The sequence below is a fragment of the Sus scrofa genome, chromosome 8 (assembly GCF_000003025.6).
Source record: "Sus scrofa isolate TJ Tabasco breed Duroc chromosome 8, Sscrofa11.1, whole genome shotgun sequence".
Taxonomy (NCBI): domain Eukaryota; kingdom Metazoa; phylum Chordata; class Mammalia; order Artiodactyla; family Suidae; genus Sus; species Sus scrofa.
In genome coordinates, this window is record NC_010450.4 from 35022568 (window position 1) to 35048934 (window position 26367).

Consider the following 26367-nt stretch of genomic DNA (forward strand, 5'->3'; position numbering starts at 1 on the left):
TGAGTGGAAGGGGCAAGAGAGCTCCCTGGACTCTCCTTTATAAGATACTAATCCCATTCATGAGAGCTCCATTCTTAAGATCTAATCTCCTCTCAAAGGCCCCACCTCCTAATGTCACACTGGGGGTTAGGTTTTCAACATATGAATTTGAGTGCCCTCCAACATTCAGACCACAGCACATCTCTAGTTCCCTGGAAAACACACCTTGTGTTATTGTATAATGTATTAATAATATCTTTAATTCAAATAAATGAATAGTGAATAAACAGAGGGATCATTTAGCAACTAGAAGATGTAACCAAAATAAAAACTTAAAAATGAAAAATATAAATTCTCTGTTGATGATCATTGTGGTGGCATTGCTTTTCTCTCTCCCTGAATCTGTCTATAAGAATCAAAACAGGGAGTTCCTGTGGTGGCACAGTGGTTAAGGAATCCGACTAGGAACCGTGAGGTTGCAGGTTCGATCCCTGGCCTCACTCAGTGGGTTAAGGATCCGGCATTGCCATGAGCTGTGGTGTAGGTCGCAGACGCGGCTAGGGTCTCGTGTTGCTGTGGCTGTGGGGTAGGCCGGCGGCTACAGCTCTGATTCGACCCCTAGCCTGGGAACCTCCATATGCCGCGGGAGCGGCCCTAGAAAAGACAAAAAAAAGACCAAAAAAAAAGAATCAAAACAAAAACAGAACAAAAAACTCTGAACTAGGTTGCCAGATAAAGTGTAAGATATTTGGTGAAACTCAAATAACTTTTTAGTACAATTGTGTCCTAAGTACTGCACGGGGCATAATTATATTAAAAACTATACATTGTTCATCTAAAATTCAGATTTAACAAGGTGTCCTGAATTTTTATTGGCTAAATCTGGTAGCTCTCTTCTGCTAAATCTGGTGACAAACTCTTACCACTATACAATGTGTGTTGTATCAACATTGGTGACAGAGGGCGGTAATGAGGCAACTCACAGATGTAAGAACAGAAAACCCCTGAATCCCAGCCAGTGCTCCCTGGAAAGAACAGCAAGCCTCAGGAGAACAGCTAAAATCAGGCAGGTTTTCCACATTCTCCAAGTTTCAATGCAGGGGGCCTGCAGTGAGGTTTAGAGGAACGAGAGTAGGCTCCCTTCAGGATGAAAGGAGAACCCACTTGGAACTGAAACCAAAATTAGCAAAACTGGGACAATGCATGCAAATAAAAAGGAAGGTCCAGAAAGTTAGGAAGGGCCATGGACTAGGAAATCTGTAGGCCTTCTGTTTGAACAGTTCGCAAAGACAATAGAAGAGGGAGCTGTAATGCCTGTCAGTATACTGACCATGTTTCCATTCTAAATGTCCATTATTTGAGGACTGGTTGATTAAATAAATAGTATATCCACAGAATCAATTATGGTATGGTTGAACAAAGGAAAGAAGACTATCTCTATAAACAACTTTGGAGAGATCTCCAGGACATATTATTTCCTTAAAAAGGTATACATAAATAGTAAACTAGATTAAGAAATATATATGTGTTTAAATAAAATGTAGGCATAATATTAGGAGGAAGTTATATAAATTACCAAGTAAAAATTGATGTTGAGGGAATGTTTTTCCTTATTTCTTAACTTTATCTCATCATAGTAATAGACTAGGAGAGCCAGTACATTCAAGAAGAACTCTTTAGTACTGTAAGCTTTTGCATGTGAAAAAGAAGGTGCATGGTAATGATAAATTAAATAATAGCTTCGAATCTAAGAATAATGTTGAGTCTGACAAGTTTCACACAGAAGGGGAATGAAAAGGGAGCACAAGTTCAAGTTTCAGCAGCAGCTGCAAAAAATTGGTTTCAGAATTATTCTTCACAGACAAGGATGCTATAAATAATTGCCAAATTATATTTTAAAGGACAATCAAGTATTCCAAGTTGAACAGAATATATAATAACAGATATTCCCTAGGGATTTTAAACCTGATGATTTTTGTTGAAGGAAAGTGAATTTTAAAATAAAAAGCCATTAACAACAACCAAACAAAAGTGGCGTAAAAATAATATGCTGGCAGAGTTCCCTGGTAGTTTAATGGTTAAGGAGTTGGTGTTGTCACTGCTGCGGCTCAGGTTACTGCTCTGGCTCAGGTTTGATTCCTGACTCAGAAACTTCCACGTGCCATGGGCATGACCGGAAAAATAATATAGCCAGTAATGTGAGTTTCAGAAATGCTGTTATATGTGACACTAATTCTCATACCAATATTATAAAATTATTTAGAAAACTCCCAAGTTTTACTTAGATATGCATTTTATATTCCTTAGTTCAGTCCAGTACAATACTTTGAACGCTCAAAAATATACATTGAATTATTAAATGATTATGGACAATTATTAACATAAATGTTGCCATTTAAAAATCTAACAACACGGAAGTTCCTGTTGTGGCTCAGTGGTTGGCGAATCCGACTAGGAACCATGAGGTTGCAGGTTCGATCCATGGCCTCGCTCAGTGGGTTAAAGATCCGGTGTTGCTGTGAGCTGTGGTGTAGGTCGCAGATGCGGCTCGGATCCCGAGCTGCTGCGGCTGTGGTGTAGGCCGGCGGCTACAGCTCTGATTCGACCCCTAGCCTGGGAACCTCCATATGCCGCGGGAGAGGCCCGAGAAATAGCAAAAAGACAAAAAAAAAAAAAAAAAAAAAAAATCTAACAACATAACAAATAGTTTTATTTATACCTTACAATAAGGTCATGATGGTCATGATGGTGGGTTTGTTGGTTGGTTGGTACTATGCTTTGATTGAAATATTGTTGGGATTATTTTTTAATCCTCAAGAACTGAATCGATCTTCTCAATATATAACAAAATATCAACAGATTATGTTCTGCATATTTAAAACTTATTGTTAGTTGCTTGTGATTCCTCTTTATCCTTTATCCAAGTTAACCCTACCCCTGAGGCAGCTTAGTTTATATTTAATACATGGTTTATAGATCAATTTCTATATATTTATTTATATCTATATATATGTAAAAAATCAGTGGTTTTTTAAATGTTTTTTAGCAGTATATAAATAGCATAGTGCTGTAAATTACATTCTTTTTTTTTTTTCTTTTGTCTTTTTTAGGCTACAGCTGTGGCATATGGAGGTTCCCAGGCTAGGGGTCAAATCAGAGCTGTAGCTGCCGGCCTCTGCCACAGTCATAGCAATGTGGGATCCAAACAATGTCTGAGACCTACACCACCACTCATGGCAATGCCGGATTGTTAACCCACTGAGTGAGGTCAGGGATCGAACCAGCATCCTCATGGGTATTAGTCGGATTTGTTAACCACTGAGCCACAAAGGAAACTCCTGCATTCTGTTTCTTAATATTTCCACTCGACATTGTTTTTGCTATCTAGTATATGTTGCTATATGCAAATCTAGGTTTTTTTATTTCCAGTTAATATTCTATGATATGTATAAGTACATGTCATTTATCTATTCACATATGATAAATGTGTATATGTTGCCTCCAACTTCTTACTCACACAATACTTTAGTAAATACCCTGTAAGTCTCTCTTTGTGTGTCTGAAGGCAAGTCTCTTGGGTATATATGTTCCAGAGTGAGTAGATACTTATTCAGTTTTACCAAAATACTGCCAGTTTGCGCTCTAAAATGGATTTCACTAAATTACACTCTCAAAAATAGAGTACAAGATCCCCAAATCCTGCCATCTTTATCAGACATGAGCTATCCAGTTTTCTCATTTTTGCCAATTATATGGGTATAGATGCCATCCACAGGTTTTTAATTTATGTTTCTATTTTTATTATGAAGTAATGTAAGAATATTTTCAATATTCTAGAGCAGAAAATGGCAGTAGATAAAAACTAAGGAAATATGACTAAAGTAAATGAAAAGTCACTCTGAACTTTAATAACTAATGTTATGTCAGTGTACATTCATTAGTTGTGACAAAGGAATCATACTAATATAAGATGTTAACAGAAGAAATTGTCTTCAGAGTATATATATAATCTCTGTACTATGGTTGCAACTTTCTGATAAATATAAAACTATTCTAAAATTAAAAATTTATTCTTCTAATGTTGCAAGTATTTTCTCCTAGTCTGTCGGCTATTCATTCTGTCTGTGGTAACTTCATTGAAGAGAAATCTAGACATGATGGTTGCTTCAATAAACATGATAGTAATAGAGATGAAGTGGACAGACTTAGGAAATATTCCAGACAACGCTGAATTAGATGTGAGAAGCAGAAGAAAAGACATTGGGAATGAATCCTGAACCTTTTTCCTTCAGGAATTGAATGGTTAATTTCTAGAAGCTTCATAGTCTTTATTGTGATTGTAAATAGTCTCCTATTTTCTATTTCAATTTCTAAATGTTTATTGCAGTTGCAATGAAATGTTATTGATTTTTGCATATTGATCTTACTATCTTAATAGTCCTAATAGTTTGTCTGCTAATTATATGGTGCTTTCTTTGTAAATGATCAATTAATTACAAATACTGAACTTTTGTCTTTTTCTTTTTAATTCATAAACATGTTTTTTTCCTTTGTATTTAATGAAACAGAACTTCCAGTACTATTTCAAATAGTAATAGAGCTGAATTTTGCCTAATTCCTAATATTAAAAAGAAGCTTCTGAAATTTCTTCATTAAATATAACATTTGGTATTGGTTTGTACTTGTTAATTTGTTTGTTTTGTTTTATGCTGCAATTCAGGAATGGGTATCAGTAGAGACGAGGAAAGACAGCTGTATTTTTTTTTTCTGATTAAAGAAATTTCATTTTGGATTTCCCGCTGTGATACAGTGGGATCAGTGGCATCTTGGGAGCGCTGGGTCAATCCCCGGCCCAGCACAGTGGGTTAAGGATCCTGTGTTGCCACAGTTGCTGTTTAGGTTGTGACTGTGGCTTGGATCTGATCCCTAACCCAGAAACTCCATATACTGCCTGCTGGCCAGAAATGAAAACCACAACAAAAAAAGAAATTTCATTTTATTCCTATCTTTTAAATAACTTTTAAAAAATCTCAAATGAATTTTGAACATTATCAAAAGATTTTTTATGTGTATATTGAGATGATCATATGATGTTTCCTCTCCATCCATTACTGTGAAAAATTATGTTTTTACATGCTCTGATGTTAACTGCCCTTGCATTCCTGAAATAAATCCTCTTTGATTCATGGTGTATGTTTAAAGTATGCTGCTGAATTTTGTTGGCTAATTAATATTTAGGAAAAATTTAATTTATGCTCAAAAGGGCAATTACCTTAACATTCATTTTCTCATAGTGTCTTCATCTAGTTTTGATATTCTGCTGGATATTTTTTTTTCATTTGTCCAGCTGTATTTATTCTCTGTTCTTCTCCTTGCTCTGTAGCATGGAACATGACTGAATGGATTCCATAAATGGGCTCCTTTGCCCTCTGGCTTCTGGTACTGTCAATGACCTCTTTCTGGCAGGAGATTGAAGAACAAAGTATGAGCGAAGTGGGTATTTATTCTCTCAATTCCTTTTCTGTTAGATGGCAGCTCAATGCATCCTTTTACCAAAGGTTCCAGCTCTACTCTGGTTTTGTAAATAATTCCCTCAAATTACCCCATTAGATGGAAGAGTGATCTTGGCTTCTTTTATTGTAAGCTTGAGTGCAAAACTATTATTCTATGTTGATTTTCCAAAAGTCAGCCCACACCACTGGAAGGAGTCTCTTCATTAAAATCTCCTCCATTCCCCAGTGTGAGTGTGTCAAGCATTTCCTGTTGGGATCCTGCCTGGTACAGATATCAAAGTTACACGCACATCAAAATATGAGTTGTATGTCTTATTTTCTGCTATAAGAAGTACGTTATGTAAAATAGACATGTGTTCCTTGGAAATGTGGTATAATTCACCTATAAAACCATCTTTTTAGGGGCAGAGATTTATTAGTAGTTATTAATCTATACATATTTTCTGTTTCAGTGTCAATTTTGGAGTATTGTCAAAAATATCTATTAACTTAAGATTTCAATTTTGTAGCCATTTAGCATTCATAATATTTTTGTATAACTTTTAGATCTTTCACACTGAAGCTATTTTTATTTTTATTTACTTACAAATCAAATAGGTATTCTGTATGTTGCCTTAGGGAATTTAAATGATGTAGCCACTGTGGAAATGGTTTGTTAGTTCCTCAATAAGTTATATATACAATTACCATATAACCTAGCAATTCCACTCTTAGGTAGAACTGAAAACAGGTGTTCAGCCAAAAACTTGTACAAGAGTAAACAGCAGTCACAGTGGCTGAAAGATGAGACACCATCACCTGTCCATCAACTAATGTATGTATAAACAAAATGTCATATATCTATACAATGGAATATTTTTCCCCTAGAGAAAGGAATGGGGTACTGATACATGCTACAATATGGATGAATCTTGCAATATTATGCTAAGTCAAAACAACCAGTCTCCAGGGGCCACGTGTGCTTCTGTTGTATGAAATATCTAGAGTAGGCAACTCCATAGAGAGAGAAGAGATTAATGATTGCCACAAGCTGCTAGGAGAGAGGGAGGTAGAGTAGCTATTTTATTTTTATTTTTAAAAATTGTATTGGAGTATAGTTGACTTAAAATTTTGCATTCGTTTCAGGTGTACAGCAAAGTGAATTGTGTGTGTGTGTGTGTGTGTGTGTGTGTGTGTGTGTGTATCCATTCCTTTTTCCCATATAGGTAATTACAAACTATTGAGTAGATTTTTCCTATGCTATACCGTAGGTTCTCAGTAATCATCCATTTTATACAGTAGTGTTTATTTGTAATCCCCACCCTCCCAATTCCTCCCTCCCTCCCATGGTTTCCCCTATGGTAACCATAAGATTGCTTTTGAAATCTGTGAGTTGTTTCAGTTCTATAAAAAAACTTCCCTGCATCTTTTTTTATTAGATTCCACATATAGGTGATATCATATGATATTTGTCTTTGACTTACTTCACTGAGTGTGATAATCTCTAGGTCCATCCATGTAACTGCAAATGGCATTGTTTCATTCTTTTTGTGGCTGAATAATATTGCATTGTAATATGTAACACATCTTCTTTTTCCATTCATCTGTTGATGGACATTTATGTTGCTTCAATGTCTTGGCTATTGTAAATAATGCTGCAGTGAACATTGGAGTGCATGTATCTTTTCATATTATCATTTTATCTGGATATATGCTGGGGAGTGAGACTACTGGATCATATGGTAGTTCTATATTTAGTTTTTTAAGGAACCTCTGTACTGTTCTCCATGGAGGGTGTGGAGAAAAGGGAGCCCTTCTACACTGTTGGTGGGAACATAAAGAGTAACTATTTAAAGGATATGAGGCTCTTTTTTTTTTTTTGTCTTTTAGGGCCACACCTGAGTCATATGGAGGTTCCCAGGCTAGGGGTCTAATCAGCACTGTAGCTGCCAGCCTACGCCACAGCCACCGCAATGCAGGATCTGAGCCGTATCTGCAACCTACACCCCAGCTCATGGCCATGCCGGATCCTTAACCCACTGAAGGAGGCCAGGGATCAAACCCACATCCTCATAGATGCTAGTCAGGTTCACTAAGCGCTGAGCCATGACAGGAACTCCATGAGGCTTCCTTTTGAGGTGATGTTCTGGAATTAGGTGGTGGCAATGGTTTCATAATATTGTGAATGTACAGAATGTTACTCATAGTGAATGTTATGTTAGATACATTTCACCACAAGAATTAAATTAAAGTAATAAAAATATTTGCGTTGACCTGACTCTACCCCACTGACTCTTTAGAAACTCCTGACTCTTTTATAATTGTTGTTGAGAGTCCCTGAGGTGAAGAAATAGGGGAAGGATAGTAGACCCTTACATAAACCCTATGGATTAATCCTGAGTGTTTGAAATATCTAGCTGTCCAGCCTGTTGCAACTGAGAGGAGTTTCATTCAAGAGCTGCCATTATATGGCCTGTTGGTCACTGGGAGGAATGATGCCAGATTTTGCCCCAGGATTTTGCTCTAGGCCTGTCCTGCATGGAGAACCTCTCCACCCTCCGACTCTCCTTGCAATATCTCAGAATACTGGTAAGTTATAAAAGGAAGTAGTGGCATTCAGAAGAAACCTTCTATTATGTATATGATTAGACAATCTGAGATGTATCCTGAATCAACACTGGGACAAAACATTTGAAACAAACAGTGAATCGAGGTGTGAATCTGGAGAAATACAACTTAAAGGTTTTATATGGGAAGGGGAAATGTGGGTTTTCCTAGGGTAAATGAAAGTTCTATGCAGATAAAATGGGGAAGGAAAACTTATTTTTAAAAAGCGATGATTTAAAAATGAAGCTAGATACCCTTGCTCAGAGAAATTCTCTGAATATCAAACATTGATATCACATCAGTGATACCACTAAACTGAGTTTTATTTAAATTTCTAATTCTTTAAGAGGGATCTATTTGAATAAGTATTTTTTAAACTCGTCTATCTACTAAAAATATATCTATGTGTAATTATGCATGTCTAATTATACATGTCTAGGTTCATAATAAGTGTATTTTCAATGAATGAATAAAGAGCTAATATTTGGAGATAATTAACTTTACAAAAAATTCCTTCAGAACTGGGAAACATTTATTTGCTACTTATTTTCTATAATGAAGTTTTACTTATTAAATCTTCAAAACAAGAGTAGGACATTTCTTATACCACCATGTCTTTTTTGAAGAATATAAGAATATCATTCTGTCATGATGAACTAGAGGATAGGTAAGGATAAAATGGAATTTGTTCAAGACACTTTTTTGACAGAAGGAAGATTTATTTGGAATTCTGGAAAATAATTTTATTAGAGGGTTGATGAGTCAGAGAAAGGTGATAAAAAATAGTAAAATAAATCTCTAATAGAGTTTCTATGAAACAAATTAAATTAGAAGTTATGGACATTAAATAAAGAAATGAAAGGTTAATAACATACAGATGTGAAAAGTAGAATTAATCAGAATTACAGAGTTATTCATATGAAGCAAAAAAGTATTCTATAGGCATAACAATAACCTAGAATGAAATAAATAGTGTATATGTAATAAAAGATATAAATTGCTGATAAGCTGGAAAGAAAAGTGAGCTAGTGATGTAGGAATATAAAAAGTAGTTATAAAGAAATTGACAGACTAAAAATTGTAATAATCATAATATTAATTCCTTCAGCAATTCTTTTCTAAAAACCTGTTATGAGCTCTCTCTATTAGTTCTGGGAATGCACAAGTGAAGAAATGATTTTGCAGACCTCTAAGGGCTGATGTTATAGAGATAGAGAAGGATATATATGAGAAAAAATAATTTGATGCAATTTGATAAGTGCCTTTCTACAGGCATGAATAAATTGTTTTAACAGCATAAAGGCAGGGAACTGTTGCTTCTCTCTGATAGAGTTCTCAAATATCTCTCTGAGAGGTGGAGGGTGAGCAGAATACTCATGAGCTATTGACTCAGGCCATACTTGTGGGTCACTAGTGATGAGAGATGACTATAGGTAAGAACATTGCAAACGTAAGAGAGAAAGGGACTGAACCAAATGTCAACTATTGTAAAGACAGCTGGCAAAGAAAGGAAGTGCATACGAACAACATGACTTTGCTTCTCTGTGGCTTTATCCCTATAATCTCCTATATCATGACATCTAAAATTATACAAAGAATTTTTGCATATCTTAGCATAAGCTGTAATACTTCCTTTTCCTCCTCTGCTCTGGCTTAATTACGAAGTTGATTTGTCTATTTTCTCTAAGGCTTCACTAATTACCTCTTTCCAACTTCCAACATAGAGTGTGTGTGTGTGTGTGTGTGTGTGTGTGTGTGTGTGTTGCTTGATTGGTTGTTTTCTGATTGCTAAATTAACAAAGAGACCAAGTTTAAAGCAGGCAAAATTTTGTCTTTTTGTAGGTCACCTTAAAGGCCCTTTTCATCCCCTAAGCTACTCTTTCTTGGCTTCTGCATAGCCAGGTATAAAATCTTATTAAGGCATACCCCTTCCCAAGCAGTATTTGCATTCTAAAGGAGGTTAGAACAAAAATTATCTATAATGATATGATGTTAGCATCTGTAGCAGAGGAGAGAGAAAAATATCTAGGGGGAGGATAAGTCTTCAGCATATCTTCTGCACCGTACCACGTTTCTCCCTGTGTAATACAAACTTTGAATATAAAGGCTCTCTTATTTATTTATTTATTTATTTATTTATTTATTGTCCTTTTTTTTCTTTTCTTTTCTTTTCTTTTCTTTTTTCTTTTCCTGAGCTGCTGTGTGTGGCAAATGGAAGTTCCCAGGCCAGGGGTCAAATCAGAGCTGTAACTGCTGAGCTACACCACAGCCACAGTAACGGGGGGATCCGAGCCTCGTCTGAGACTACACCACAGCTCATGGCAATGCCAGATCCTCAACCCACTGAGTGAGACCAGGGATCAAACCCACATCCTATGGGTACTAGTTGAGTTTGTTACCCCTGAGCCACGATGGTAGCTCCCAAGTCGCTCTAATTTATAATAAAAGCTTTAGTTTTATTTATCACTTTACCATCTTAGAAAAGAATAATAGCACATCATTTTATTAATCAAGAATTTTACTCAAAAAACGTTTTGACATGCCTGATTTTATTTAAACTGTACTAGAGCCATTGGGGTTGTTTTTGCTACAAACCTCACTTTTAGAGATAAAGCAACTGAGGTGAGGAATTAAGTGGCTTGCCCCAGGTTACACAGCTAGTAAGTAATGAATCCTTGGCTCAAGTCAAGCATTTTATCTCTCAGTTTACTTCTTTTTTTGATACACTACTTTTTCCCACCCTGTTGCTCTGCCCTTTCTCCCCTACAAGTTTCTTACCTGAAAGTGCAAAGTTCTTCCACAGAGATGATTCTGTATGTGTGAGCTCACAAATATGCCTTCTTCATATCTCGGGTATTTCAGATATAGGTAGGTCAGTCATCATAACTTGAGAAACAGCTGTAGAAGCGATTTTAGCTGATTATGCAGGGGAGAGTAGGACAGAAAAAGGGTTGACACTCAGTTAATCAGAGTCAACCCAAGGTAAAAGCAGGTTTTAGATAAAGAGTACCTTTAGCCCTTCTCCTAACGCTCTCATTTCTAGTCTGTTCACCTGAGGCTCTTCAGTCCCAGGGATCTTACAGGCACAGCCACTTTGCTCCGAAGCACCCAGCCCAACCTGGTCCTGTAGTGTTCTATGCTGCCTGCATACATTAAGTTCTTGTTTCCCCAGGTTAGAAAGAATATTACCATTTAAGCTACTTAGTGTTTTATCCGCAAGGTGGTTTGTATTAGAAGAGAAACATGAAGATTTTTACTCCAAGCCATGAATTTCATATCATGGAATTTCAAAGTTAAAAAGAAGATTGTGAAATAAAAGCAATTAGGAGGGCAAAGGAATTTTTAAGTCATTCCAAAATTATTGTACAAAAATAGTCACATATTCTGAAAATACATAGCTATTATTTTAGTCTTTGTTTTGTTCTGGTGGAGTTTGTTTTATAGAATCATGTGCTGCAGAAAACTTCTATAAATGATGATTTCAGGTATCTGTATACTCTTTTTAGTACTTAATAAGAATACTAATATAGATTAGTACTAATATAAATTAGTACTCTTATTAAGAAGTTTTAACAAAGGGGATGAATGATCAGCCCTTGTGCCATAATAATAACAAAGAGTACCAGCTCTGCAGACAGCCTGATTCAAGTATCATACCATCACCCAGAAGTGGGGTGACCATGGTACCTCAATGCCTCATCTGTAGCTTGACTTGGGGGAATATGAAACTAGATGGTGGATGTAAATCACTCTCCAATAAAAAGTGATTATTGTTAAAGGGCAGTACAGGTGACTCTGGCTATATGACAGTTTTGTTTCATATAGTTGCTGTGAACAATAAATTAACCTATACTGCACCATTCCTCCTAAAAGAAATAATGGGTTAAGTCCCTGTGAGCCTCCTGTCACGTTTTTGCCAAATGATCAAGACATAATGTTGTTTCATGACCTGTTTAAAGACTCTTTATCTCAGAGTTCCTGGTTGTGGCTCAGTGGTTTAAGAACCCAACTAGTATCCATGAGGATTTGGGTTTGATTCCTGGTCTCACTCAGTGGGTTAAGGATCCAGTGTTGCCGCAAACAGCTGCAGAGGTCACAGATGGGGCTCAGATCTGGTGTTGCTATTGCTGTGGTGTAGGCCAGTGGCTGTGGCACCAATTTGACCCTTAGCCTGGGAATTTCCATATGCTGCAAGTATGACCCTAAAAAAACAAAAAAATAAAAATGCTTTATTGCATACGTATAGTCCATTCATTGATGTTGAACTCACAGACTATAACACTAAAACTCATGCCTACACAATACTTATCTAACACATGTATTTTCTCCAAAAAGCATATGACAGCCTTCTTGCTTTTTGGCACATGAAACAGCACTTTAGCCCTTCTGTGTGAGTGTCATTTTAAACAGAGAAATCACCAATAAAAATTACAAAAATGCAAAAAATGTGGCACTAAGTAGACCATGAGAAGAATTTTTGCTTACAATATGAAAGTTTAAACAAGATGACAGTGCTGCCTTGTTGGACCTCAGCTGGGAATATGTATGTCTTGTGATTCAGATTGTTTACTGCTCTGCACATGTCTGCAAATGATCACAAATTGCAGCAAGTATTAACTTGAGGGTTAGAAATAAATTTTAGCAAGTAGATGAATTGAAGAATGTAGAATCCAGGAGTATTTAAGATCAACTATGTAATGTAGGTAAGAGCTTGTAGTCTGTCATCATCAGCCCGACCTAACTACTCATCATCTGTGTAGCCTTGAGCAAGTCTCAGTTTCCTCACCTGTGAACAAAAAATAGTGATAGCTCCAAACTCTAATATATGTGATGAGAATTACATGAGAAGCTGCATGTAAAGTGTTTACAGAGTATATAACAAGTAATCAAAAATATAAATTATTAGTGTAAGGATCACTGAATAAGGCAATAGGAATTAACTTAAGCAGAATTTTCTTGCCAACACTTCTCAAAATTCTAGGGGGAAAAGATTTTAACTAAATAATTTGCTTTTTCCTCCTATTCTCTGTGTATAAGGAGAACCAATTTTAGTGACAGATGTAAAGAGTATTGTATTGTAATACAAAAATCGTTTTGGTGAAGTATTATAAATCAATACAGTCATTTTAGGGATCTTAACTAAAGTATGCAGGTATCAAGTTTTAAATGGGGCCTTGTGCTAGAATTTCAGTTAATGCAAATGGAAGGAAATGTGAACTCTAAGTACTAATTTTATTTGCATAGATTAAGCCAGGAAAAACATGAGCTTGTGTCTCTAAGGATCTGATCTCAATCTGAAAGATAAATGCACACAAACATAGTCACATGACCTAAAATTTCTTCTCCTTTGACATGTTTCAAATAATTTCTATTTCAAATAAACACTAGCTTATGCTGGAAATCCTGATGAGATATTTTCAGACTTTATGTTGCAATATTTGGGATAACAAAAATTAAAAAGTGAAAAACTACATTGTTATTAACCCAAGAATTCCTGCTCAAAAACGAGGTCCACTTAATTCATTGAAAGAATACGTGAATTATGTCCCACTTTATTTCAGTTAGATGTACTCAAAATTTCACCAGATTGTGTAAAACAGAATAATGAATCATGAAAATGGATGAAATCAGAAAGAAAAGCTAATGTATGGGGAGTGGTTTTATTTTTATGGTGCATTGTGATTATCGACTGCCAGTGAAATGACAAACATTTCAGGTCGAACATACTTCATTCAACTTAAAATGTTACCAAAATGAGTTAAGAAAATATACAAAATAGGTGTGATCTTCAACCATCTTTTGGATTGCTTCAAAAAAAATCTATAAATAAATAAATAAAATAAAGTAAAACTAAAGAACTTTCTCCTCAGAAAAGTTCATGATACACATACACATTTTAAAAATACACATATACAAAAGACAGCCTACAGAATGGGAGAAAATAGTTTCAAATGATGCAAGTGACAAGGACTTAATCTCTAAGATATACAAACAACATAAACAGCTCAACAGCAAAAAAGCCAACAATCCAATTGAAAATATGGGCAAAAGACCTGAATAGAAATTTCTCCAAGGAAGGTATACAGATGGCCAACAAGCACAGGAAAAAATGCTCAACATCACTGATTATTAGAGAAATACAAATCAAAACTACTATGAGAGATACCACCTCGCACCAGTCAGAATAGCCATCATTAACAAATCCACAAATAACAAATGCTGCAGGGGGTGTGGAGAAAAGGGAATCCTCCTGCACTCTTGGTGGGAATGTAAATTGGTACAACTACTATGGAAAATAGTATGGAGGTACCTCAGAAAACTAAATATAGAACTACCATATGACCCAGCAATCCCACTCTTGGGCATATACCCAGACAAAACTTTCCTTGAAAAAGACGCATGAACCCGTATGTTCTTTGTAGCACTATTCACAATAGCTAAGACATGGAAACAACCCAAATGTCCATCAATAGATGAATGGATTAAGAAGACGTGATATATATACACAATGGAATACTACTCAGCCACCAAAGAACAAAATGATGCCATAGCAATATGAATGGAACTAGAGACTCTCATACTAAGCGAAGTAAGTCAGAAAGAGAAAGACAAATACCATATGATATCACTTATATCTGGAGTCTAATATAGGGCACAAATGAACCTTTCCACGGAAAAGAAACTCATGGACTTGGAGAACAGACTTGTGGTTGCCTAGGTGGTGGGGGGAGAAGGAATGAGATGGACTGGGAGTCTGGGTTTAATAGATGCAAACTATGGTTTGGATTGGATAAGCAATGAGATCCAAATGTATAGCACTGGGAAATATGTCTAGTCACTTGTGTTGGAAGATGATGGAGCATAATGTGAGAAAAAGAATTGTGTGTGTGTGTGTGTGTGTGTGTGTGTGTGTGTGTGTGTGTGTGTGTGAGGCTGGGTCACTTTGCTGCACAGTAGAAAGTTGACAGAACACTGTAAACCAACTATACCAACTATAATGGAAAAAATACACACACACCTTTTTTTATTTTACAATGTTAGTGTGTTTAAGGATGTACTAGAGATCCATAGCGGTAGGGAACTTTTGAAAATAATAAAAAAATAATTTAAACATTTTTTAGGGAAGTCAAAATCTTTCTGTAGATTTTTGTAGTTTTGCTCCCCTCAAACTCTCCTATAGATATTAACTGAAAATGCTGCTTAGAAAAAACAAAGCAACTTTACTTCTTTTTAGCCTTTTTTTTTTTACAGTTATAGAACTTTGTGGATTTTCATTAAGTTGGGATAGACCCTTCAGGTACTATCCAGTGGCAAGTCTGTACATCCCATTGATTTCAATAAGGAAGGTCAAACAACTCTAAAAGCAAGAACTAGGAATGCATCATTCTATCCTGTGATGTTTGATGGGTACTATTTGAAGAAATTATTCACTTCTTCCATGAGCCGATGGGCTAAAGCAAAGTAATATTATCATTTGGGTCAAAAAAGTGTCCCATATTGCCATAACCTCTATTCTTGGGTATTTCACATTTCATTATGCTCCGTAGATATAGCATGGGAATTCATCTCAATCACATTATAAAAACATTCAAGGACTGAAAGCAATTCATTTTTCAAAGATCCATTGGTCACATCACTTGGCTTTAATAGAAATATACAATTGTGGCTTAGAATGCTATTTAACACACTGTGATCCAGAGTTTCAATCTGACACCCTTTGGTGCTTATCTTTGGCATCGTCCAGAAGCTACGCCTGATGCCACCTTGGTCATGCAGAGAATGTAAATTTAAAGAGCCATTTTCATTTATAACAAACAGACCCAGCTGGGAACACAGCTGTTAAATGGGAAGGCAAAGCGAAATTTCCTGCTACCTGGAAGGGTCTAATTATAAAACCACCTAGACAAGCTTTCAAAAGCCATAAATGAACCAGCCCACCCTCAATGTAGGTTTCACTTAAAAAGAGAAAAAAGAGTGAAATTATCTGAATCACATATTGCAAGTAATCAGGACTACTTTATAAAGTCCTAAAATCTACATACATCTAAACTGAAGCTACCTTTGATTCCTAACTAACATAGTTTCTTGGCTTCTCAATTTTCAGCCTAAAATCTAAAGTTTAGAATAATCGACAGAAAGAAATGTGAATTATGCATTTTTGTACTTGTATCCCTCCAGTATCCTTCATTAAATAAACAAGAAAAGATCAGCAAGTGCAGTGTATGAAAACAAAATCTAGAAATTTGAATATAATAGCTAAGGCCCTCAATAGCCAAGGGAGAGAAATGCATTTACATATAAAGTGTCTGTGGTATTCCCTAGCATTTTAGCAAGTTACATGTAAAATTTCATTGTCATTGTGATATGTTTATGGACGTCCTTTTTTTCAAAAACTGACCTTGGAAAATAAAGTGATTTTTATTTGATCCAACATCTTTGCTGCTCGGTCTCTATTCATTGCGTGTCAGAGACTCCCCAATATAACCATCTGGGACCCCGCAGACTGCAGAAAGGTCCTAAGGGAGGAAGAACTGCATAGAATTTTATTCCCTCCATCCATGGTCTCCTTTAGTCTTATTAACTTTCTGAAACACACCCAGTATTCCTGAGATAGATGTATAATACATGTTAAGTATCTGTCCGGTAGTTACTATTTAATAGATGATAAAATTCTAAAAGGTGGAGTTCCCGTCGTGGCGCAGTGGTTAACGAATCCGACTAGGAACCATGAGGTTGCGGTTCGGTCCCTGCCCTTGCTCAGTGGGTTAACGATCCGGCGTTGCCGTGAGCTGTGGTGTAGGTTGCAGACGCGGCTCGGATCCCGTGTTGCTGTGGCTCTGGCGTAGGCCGGTGGCTACAGCTCCGATTGGACCCCTAGCCTGGGAACCTGCATATGCCGCGGGAGCGGCCCAAGAAATAGCAACAACAAAAAAGACAAAAAAAAAAAAATTCTAAAAGGTTCCACATCTTGTTCTCTGTGTGCGGCATCAGCCCATCATAGTAAACAAGTAGATATTTCATAGACACTGCTTTGGGCTCATTTCATTGATGATTTATCCCATACTAAGTCATCCATGATGTTTCATCTATTCTATAACTAAACCCCTGAAGCAATTATGCTGAGTGGGCTTGAAAAGCCACAATTTTAGGAGCATTAATTGAATTTGAGGTTTTCACATTTAATTTATATTATTTCTTTTTGGCTTATCTAATGCTTTGCTTCTTTGCATGAAAATAAAGATTTCATATCATCAGTAATTCTTACAAAATGTTTTTAATGAAAATGTATTTAGGTAATAATACTGGGTCTGGATTTTTATCTAAATCTGAGAAAATGAAATGAATTTTAAAAATTGTAGAAATCAAGCCTGTACAACACTTTCTTCAGTTGTACAGATTTTGTCACATCATTCTTAATTCTTTATTTTTTCATATGTATGCATTTATACTTAGACTGGGCACCATTCCAACTGAGACCATACACTGTGATTAAATAACCCTCCCTGCTTTAGGACAGTGATTAATGTTTGAATACCTCCTCCAACAAAATAATATGATAGTAAAACATATATTTCCAAAAGACCCTAAGAGTATAGGCACAAATGTGGTGCTCTTCAAAGGAACTTCCTCAGGGAAATAATGAAGGAATAAGAGAAGAAAAAGAGGAGGAAGGGAATAATGTTTGTAATCGTTAGAATTTATGAAATGTCTAGTATCTGGCTCTAAGCAATACTGTATTCATTTTTCTCATGCAATCCTCACAACAATCTTATGAAGTATAGCTTTCCAGATAAGGACATTGACAGGCACTAAAAGTGAATTTACCTATTAAATGTACTTACTAAATTTACAAAGTTTGCTCTTTAGACTATGTTTTGGGAATTATTTTTCCTGGCATTCTCTATAGTAGATTTTGATGTCACTCAGGAAGAAGAGGCTCTAAAAAGGGTTGCTAATCTCAGAATTTTCTGGTGAAGGATCATTGGTAGGACTCAGTATATTAAAGAACCCAGTAGTACACTGTTCAAAGTGAGTGCATACATGGATTTTTTTCACAGATTGTATCCATAGTTTTTATGAGTCTCACAAAAATATCCCAGAGTAACATCACCATTAACAGCAAACAAAAGTTTAAAAATCAATGTTCTAAGGAGTGACAGAAATAAAAATATGTGAAACTTCCCCTCCATAAAACAAAACAATAAAATAACTGAAGAAAATTATCAGAATCAATTTTTTGCAACTCTGGAAATTACCCAGAAGCTTGCAAAAGTTCAGAGAATTGGGAGCATTTACTGGAGAAAAACAGCTGAACTTCAATAAGAACAAAGAGATTTGGAGCATTTTTACCTACCCTACTCCCATCCCCATTCCCTCTCATTTCTCCTCAGCAATGTAGCAGCCTTAAAATCATATCCAACATGCCCAGTCCCAGTTAAGGAGAGAAGTGTTAGAACTCTTCCAAGAACTCGTTCCAAAACAGGATTCATTATTTGCCCCAATTAATGGCTCCCTAGAAGACCCCATTTGAAAGGCTTGCCCTATACTAAAATCTTTCCAGAGACCATTCGTTGAATAATTTGAAGAGATAATGGTTTAAAACTTCTCAAATTAAATTTAACAATTAATCTACTGAAAGAAAGCAAAGTTGGAGGACTGATGCATCCAACTTTAAGAATTGGTATTAAGCTACAGTACTCAAGACTGCATGGTATTAAACAATAAGGTCCTACTGTACAGCATAGGGAACTATATCCAATCTCCTGGGATAACTCATGATAGAAAAGAATTAAAAAGAATGTATACATATGTATAACTTAGTCACTTTGCTGTATAGCAGAAATTGGCACAACACTGTAAATCAACTATACTTTAATAATTTTTTAAAAAAATACTGCATGGTATTGACAAAAGAATAGACAAATATCAATGTATCAGAATAGAGAGTCCATAAATAGCCCTACATAGAGTCAACTGATCTTTGAGAAAGTAGCAAAGGCAATATAATAGAGCAAAGACAGCCTTTTCAGCAAATTCTGCAGAGCACTCACATGTGAAAAATGAATCTAGATACAGAAATTACACCATTCATAAAAATTAGCTCAAAATAGATTATAGACCTACGTGCAAAATGCAAAACTATAAAACTCCTTGAAGATATCATAGGATAGATAACCTAGATAACTTTGGTATGGTAATGACTTCTGAGATTCAAGACCAAATGCACAATTCATGAAAGAAATAATAAGCAGGACTTCATTAAAACTTCTGCTCTCTGAAAGACAGTGTCAAGAAAATATGAAACTATACTAAAGAACATATGCAGAGGTAAACAAGCATATGGAAAGATGTCCACCATTATGTGTCATCATCAGAGGCAACATTGGGTTCTTAACTCACTGAGCCACAACAGGAACTAATAAATCAGCTAATTTCTTATCAGAAACTATGGATACCAGAAGACAATAGTGTGAAGGAAAAAACTGTCAATCAGAGCAACATTTCAACAAGGGAAGATAAATTAAGATATTTTCATATTTTAAAAAATTGAGATAATTTATTGCCATTTGCTCTGCCTTATAAGAAATAATAAAGGGAGTCCTTCAAACTGAAATGAAAGGACACCAGACAATAACACAACCAAATGAATAAATAGAGAGTATTAATAAAGGTAACTACATCAATACAACGTAGGTAAATTTATAGAACATATTGATGTAATTTTTGCTTTTTTCATCGTACATTACTAAAATACAGTTGCATAATACAGTCATTGTAAATCTCAGTAGATGGACACACAATATATGAAAATATAATTGTGAAAATAGCAGCATAAATGAGACAGGAAAACAAAGTTATATAGGAGTAGAGTTTCACATATTATTTATAGTAAGCTGCTATTAATCAGGATAGGTTGTTATAAATAAAGTGGTTATGGTAGTTCAAAGGAATCCACTAAGGAAATAATTCAAAAAAAAGAGGAAATCAAAATAGAGATTAAAAAAAAACTATAGAAAAAATCAATAAAACCAAGAGCTGGTTCTTTGAAAAGGTAAACAAAATTGACAAACCTCTGGCTAGACTGAACAAGAAGAGGAGAGAAAAAACCCATATAAACAAAATAAGAAATGAAAAAGGAGAAGTCACAACAGATACTACAGAAATACAAAAAACCATAAGAGAATACTATCAACAGTTATATGCCAACAAATCCGACAACCTAGAAGACATGGACAACTTTCTAGAGACTTACAGCCTGCCAAAACTGAAGAAGAAATAGATCAACTGAACAGACCGATCACTAGAAATGAAATTGAATATGTCATAAAAACACTCCCTACAAATAAAAGTCTGGGACCAGATGGCTTCACAGGCGAATTCTATCAAACATACAAAGGAAAACTTGTACCCATCCTCCTTAAACTTTTTCGAAAGGTTGAAGAAGAAGGAACACTCCCGAAGATATTCCATGATGCCACCATCCCCCTAATTCTAAAACCAGACAAAGACACCACCAAAAAATAAAACTGTAGGCCAATATTTTTGATGAATATAGACACAAAAATTCTCAGCAAAATTTTAGCCAACCGAATCCAACAACATCTAAAAAAGATCATACACCACGACCAGGTGGGATTCATCCCAGGTGCACAAGAATGGTTCAACCTATGCAAATCAATCAACATCATACACCACATTAACAAAAGAAAATTCAAAAACCACATGATCATCTGAATAGATGCAGAAAAAGCATTTGACAAAGTCCAACATCCATTCATGATAAAAACTCTTACCAAAGTGGGTATAGAGGAAACATACCTTAACATAATCAAAGCCATTTATGACAAAACCACAGCAAATGTAATACTCAATGGAGAAAAGTGAAAGTCTTCCCATGATAATCTGACAAGGATGCCCACTCTCACCCCTGTTATTCAACATAGTACTGGAAGTCCTAGCCATAGCAATCAGACAAACAAAAGAAATAAAATGCATCTAAATAGGAAGACAAGAGGTAAAACTGTCACTATATGCAGATGACATGATACTATATATAGAAAACCCTAAGGACTCAACCCAAAAACTACTTGAACTGATCAACAAATTCAGCAAAGTAGCAGGATATAAGATTAACATTCAGAAATCAGTCACATTTCTGTATACTAACGATGAAATATTAGAAAAAGAAAACAAAAATACAATACCTTTTAAAATTGCACCCCAAAAAATCAAATAACTGGGAATACACCTGACCAAGGAGGTAAAAGACTTATATGCTAAGAACTATAAAACATTCATCAAGGAAATTGAAGAAGATGTAAAGAAATGGAAAGATATTCCATGCTCCTGGGTTGGAAAAATTAATATTGTAAAAATGGCCGTAACCAAAAGCAATCTATAGATTCTGCAATCCCTGTCAAATTACCCATGATATTTTTCACAGAACTAGAACGAACAATCCAAAAATTTATATGGAACCACAAAAGTGAAGAACAAAAACCAAGCAGGAGGCATAACTTTCCCAGACTTCAGGCAATATTACAAAGCCACAGTCATTAAGACATTGTAGTACTGACACTGAAACAGACATACAGACCAATGGAACAGAATAGAGAACCCAGAAATAAACCTAGATACCAGTGGTCAATTAATCTTTGACAAGGGAGGCAAGAACATAAAATGGGAAAAAGGCAGTCTTTTCAGCAAGCATTGCTGGGAAACTTGGACAACTGCATGCAAATTAAGGAAACTAGAACACACCCTCACACCATGCACAAAAATAAACTCAAAATGGCTTAAGGACCTAACTATAAGACAAGACACCATCAAACTCCTGGAAGAGAACACAGACAAAACATTCTCTGACATCAACCTTATAAATGTTTGCTCAGGTCAGTCTCCCAAAGCAACAGAAATAAGAGAAAAAAAAAAAAAAAACAATGGGACCTAATTAAACTGACAAGCTTTTGCACAGCACAGGAAATCAAAAAGACAATGACAGAATGGGAGAAAGTAGTTTCAAAGGATGCAACTGACAAGGGCTCCATCTCTAAAATATACAAACAACTTATACAGCTCAACAGCAAAAAAGCCAACAACCCAATTGAAAAAATGGGCAAAAGACCTGAAGAGACATTTCTTCAAGGAAGGTATACCAGATGGCCAACAAGCACAGGAAAAAATGCTCAACATCACTGATTATTAGAGAAATGCAAATCAAAACTATCACGAGATACCACCTCACACCAGTCAGAATGGCCATCATTAACAAATCCACAAATAACAAATGCTGCAGGGGGTGTGGAGAAAAGGGAATCCTCCTGCACTCTTGGTGGGAATGTAAATTGGTACAACCACTATGGAGAACAGTATGGAGGTACCTTCGAAAACTATACATAGAACTACCATATGACCCAGCAATCCCACTCTTGGGCATATACCCAGACAAAACTTTCCTTAAAAAAGACACATGCACCTGCATGTTCATTGCAGCATTATTCACAATAGCCAAGACATGGAAACAACCCAGATGTCCATCAACAGATGAATAGATTAAGAAGACATGATATATATACACAGTGGAATACTACTCAGCCATAAAAAAGAACAAAATAATGCCATTTGCAGCCACATAAATGGAACTAGAGACTCTCATCCTGAGTGAAGTAAGTCAGAAAGAGAAAGACAAATACCATATGATATCACTTATATCTGGAGTCTAATACAGGGCACAAATGAACCTTTCTGCAGAAAAGAAACTCATGAACTTGGAGAACAGACTTGTGGTTGCCAAGGCAGAGGGGGAGGGAGTGGGATGGATGGGAAGCTTGATGTCAATAGATACAGACTATTGCCTTTGGAATGGATTAGCAATGAGATCCTGCTGTATAGCACTGGGAACTATGTCTAGTCAATTATGATGGAGCATAATAATGTGAGAAAAAAATAATGTATACATGTGTAACTGGGTCACCATGCTGTACAGTAGAAAAAAAAATAATGTATTGGGGAAATTAAAAAAAAATACATAAATTCAACCAAAAAAAAAAAAAAGCAGATATCAGGATTATAATCTATATAAAAAGTGACCACTCTAAGTTTTAAAATTTATAACATACTGAATGTATAAAGCTACATATATCCAATAGCATTCCCCCTTATTTGAGCAATAAGAGGAAGGCAGTATAATAATATACAGAAAGGATTAAGAAAACCAGAGTACATAAGTATAGCTCTATAGTCTTAAGTATGTTATTTAACCTTTCTTAGTATCAGATTCCCCATAAATAGCTGTTTCTCAAATTTAATATCAGGATCAATTCAGGTAATGCATGTGAAAGTACTTTGCAAAATGAGATGCCAATGTATACAAATTTTCAAAATTAATATTGTATCATAGTTACAGTTTATTTATAAATCAATATTCACATGATGCTCAATGGTGGGTTCAGTATACCTCATGTTTCTCTCCCTTTGAGATTTATAAATAAAATATAAAACATGATCCCAGGCCTTAAGATATTTTTAATCTGACAGGAAAGTGTCTAAAATGTTTTGTTCGTGGATGTGAATTCTTAATTTTGCACCCTTATCAGCCCTTTATGTTTACTGGAATTGAGGAAAAATGATTGCCACTTTGACTCCTGTTGTTGGAAACTAGAAATAGTTGATCCATATAAAGATTTTGTGAAACACTTCTAAATATTTATATGTTGAGCTATAAACTCATATAATTCTGGCTTCAATCAGAAAAATCATTAAGGCAAAATAAGAGTAGGTTAATGATAAAAGTTCAGGCAAGGAAAACAAAATATTTTTGGATTAAAATCATCTAAATTCTTAGCTGTTTCAATTCACTGTGTTCTCTGTTTTAGAAAAAAAGGACAGAGGAATAGTAGGGAAAGAAGAAAAATTTTAGTTGACCTAATGAAATTGTTAGATTATGGGAAGATTAATTAAGCACAGGCTCAAAGAAATCAGGAAAACAGTCTCCTGTGGCCACAAAATACCGAAGAAACTGGGATTTTCGTTTTAGGAACTGCTGCTGATTCTCTGGCAGGTGATAATTCAGCCGGTGCCTTGATTGGCTGTTTCCTGCCATGACTTATACTACAAGGGAGACCTATCTCTGCTCCACATGTTTGGCTTTTGCCGTATGAGAAGCCTAGGAGAGTCTAAAAGTAGAGCCAGAAAATTGATCGAGTGGTCAGGGACACTGCTGTGATGCTCTCAGCAAAATGTTTAAAGGTTGGGGTTGCTAATACAATGTTCTTGGGTTCGTTCTGCATTTATCTATGAATGCAAATGCTCAGATAAGATCAAGCAGTGAACTCTTCTGGCATCACTGGCAAATGAAGTGTTAGTCCCAAGAATATTTTCCAGGGAACAAATGCATAATTCTTTAAGCCCTGATATAGTCTCTTGTAAGATTATATTCATTTTTATTGAAATCTTTCAAAAATGCAAAAAACAAACAAACAAAAAACTCTTGGGGTTGGGCATCAACCCAGTACAAATCCCTGTTTTGCTGCTGTTTAATAGCTTGAGACCTTGAATAAGTTACTTAACTTAAGTCTTAAAATGTCTTCCTGCAAAACATGATAGGATCTATCTCTTAGGATTTTTGTAAGAGTTGTATAATAAAGTACACAAATTGCTTAGTGAAATTCTTTCCTAATAATAAATTCTCAAGGATTGTTAGCAACTTTAATTATCACGCTAATGGAAAACGGCAGTAAAAGCAAAATAGAGAAAATAGATAACGGTAGCCCTTTTACTAATTATGGCTGATTCACCAATTTTTAAAAACTGCTTTCAGCTTATTCAAAGTAATATTAAACAGAATTACGAAAATATGGATTTACTTTTTCTACCATGTAAGTTGATGATGCTCTTTAAAAGGGCTTGGAGATTGTTTCTCAAATTCTTAAAGTTCATCTTGATTTCTGAATAGAATATTCCTCCTTTCACAGGGGCTAGTTTCTGGAGGGAGGAATCAGGTGGCCCATGATGGCATTCTTGTGTAGTTTCCTAGAATCCAAAAGACATACAAACTGCTCGAGTTTGCCAACAGTATACATCCCCGAAGTCGCCAAACACGTGCATATGCCTTAAGCTCTCAGTAGTTAATACTGGATTCTGGAGGAGAAGTGAGTAGGTTATTCTGAAATGAAATGAACGTAAGAGGTCAGCTTAGGAGTGGGCTCTTTTGTTTGCTGGAGGGAACAAGGCTGACTTATAGCTGTAACAAACCTAAGAAAGGTAGGGAGTGGCTCCAAATACACAGAGGACTTGGAAGAGACTGAGAATGTTCCTCAATGGGATATATCCACTTCCTCTGTACTCCTCGAAGAATCAGTACCTGAGTTCAGGAAGAAAATTTTAGATTGACCTACTAAATTTATTAGATTGTAGGAAGATTAAGAATGTGTTATAGAATTACCTCCAGTGCTCAAAGTAATCTGGAAAACAGGCTTCTGGGGCAGCAAAATAGTCTCTGAGTTAGCCAGCAGTTATGAAGAAGTGCTGCTGATTTTCCTGCACTTTGTAATACAGTCAGTGCTCTTGATTGCCTAGTGTGCAAATGAGTTCTGGATTCCATAAATCAGTGCCTCTCAAATGAAGTCTTTGACCAGGAACATAATAACACCCAGGAGCTTGTTAAAAATGTAAACTCTCTAGCCCCACCCACACCTGCTGATTCAGAAACTTGTCATAACAAAGCTTCTAGGTAATTCTAATGGAACCCTCAAGTTTGAGAACCACAGACACAATATGGGTTGTGGATGGATTGTGGTAAATAACCAGGAAGACCTCCCAGTCAGGTTTATCCAAGAACCCCGGAAGCAGAATGAACCCCAGAGGCAGCATTTGCTGTGAGACTTCCTGGGAAATTTAGGAAAAAACTATTTTTCAAACTAGGACTCCACAGAGTTCCCGTCGTGGCGCAATAGTTAACGAATCCGTCTAGAAACCATGACCTTGCGGTTTTGATCCCTGCCCTTGCTCAGTGGGTTAAGGATCTGGTGTTGACGTGAACTGTGGTGTAGGTCGCAGATGCGGCTCGGATCCCGCGTTGCTGTGGCTCTGGCGTAGGCCGGCGGCTGCAACTCTGATTAGACCCCTAGCCTGGGAACCTCCATATGCTGAGGGAAGCGGTCCTAGAAAAGGCAAAAAGACAAAACAAAACAAAACAAAAAACCCTAGGACTCCAGAGGTTCATGTGTGACATTCCTGAGAGTAATATTTTTGAATTCTTTTTTTTTTTTTGTCTTTTCTTGACCCGCTC

At 36.0% G+C, this 26367-nt stretch overlaps 1 long non-coding RNA gene across 2 annotated transcripts in view; it reads left to right on the forward strand.

The window, feature by feature from the left end:
• Positions 1-26367, forward strand: part of LOC106504638 — an 82734-nt gene that overhangs the window by 18037 nt on the left and 38330 nt on the right. Inside the window, exon 3 of one of the 2 annotated variants that reach the window (XR_002346621.1) lies at positions 5363-6591. The exons of the other annotated variant lie outside the window; for it this stretch is intronic. This is a non-coding gene — a long non-coding RNA (uncharacterized LOC106504638). Of the gene's footprint in view, positions 1-5362; positions 6592-26367 lie in introns of those variants that run through there. 2 annotated transcript variants of the gene reach the window in all.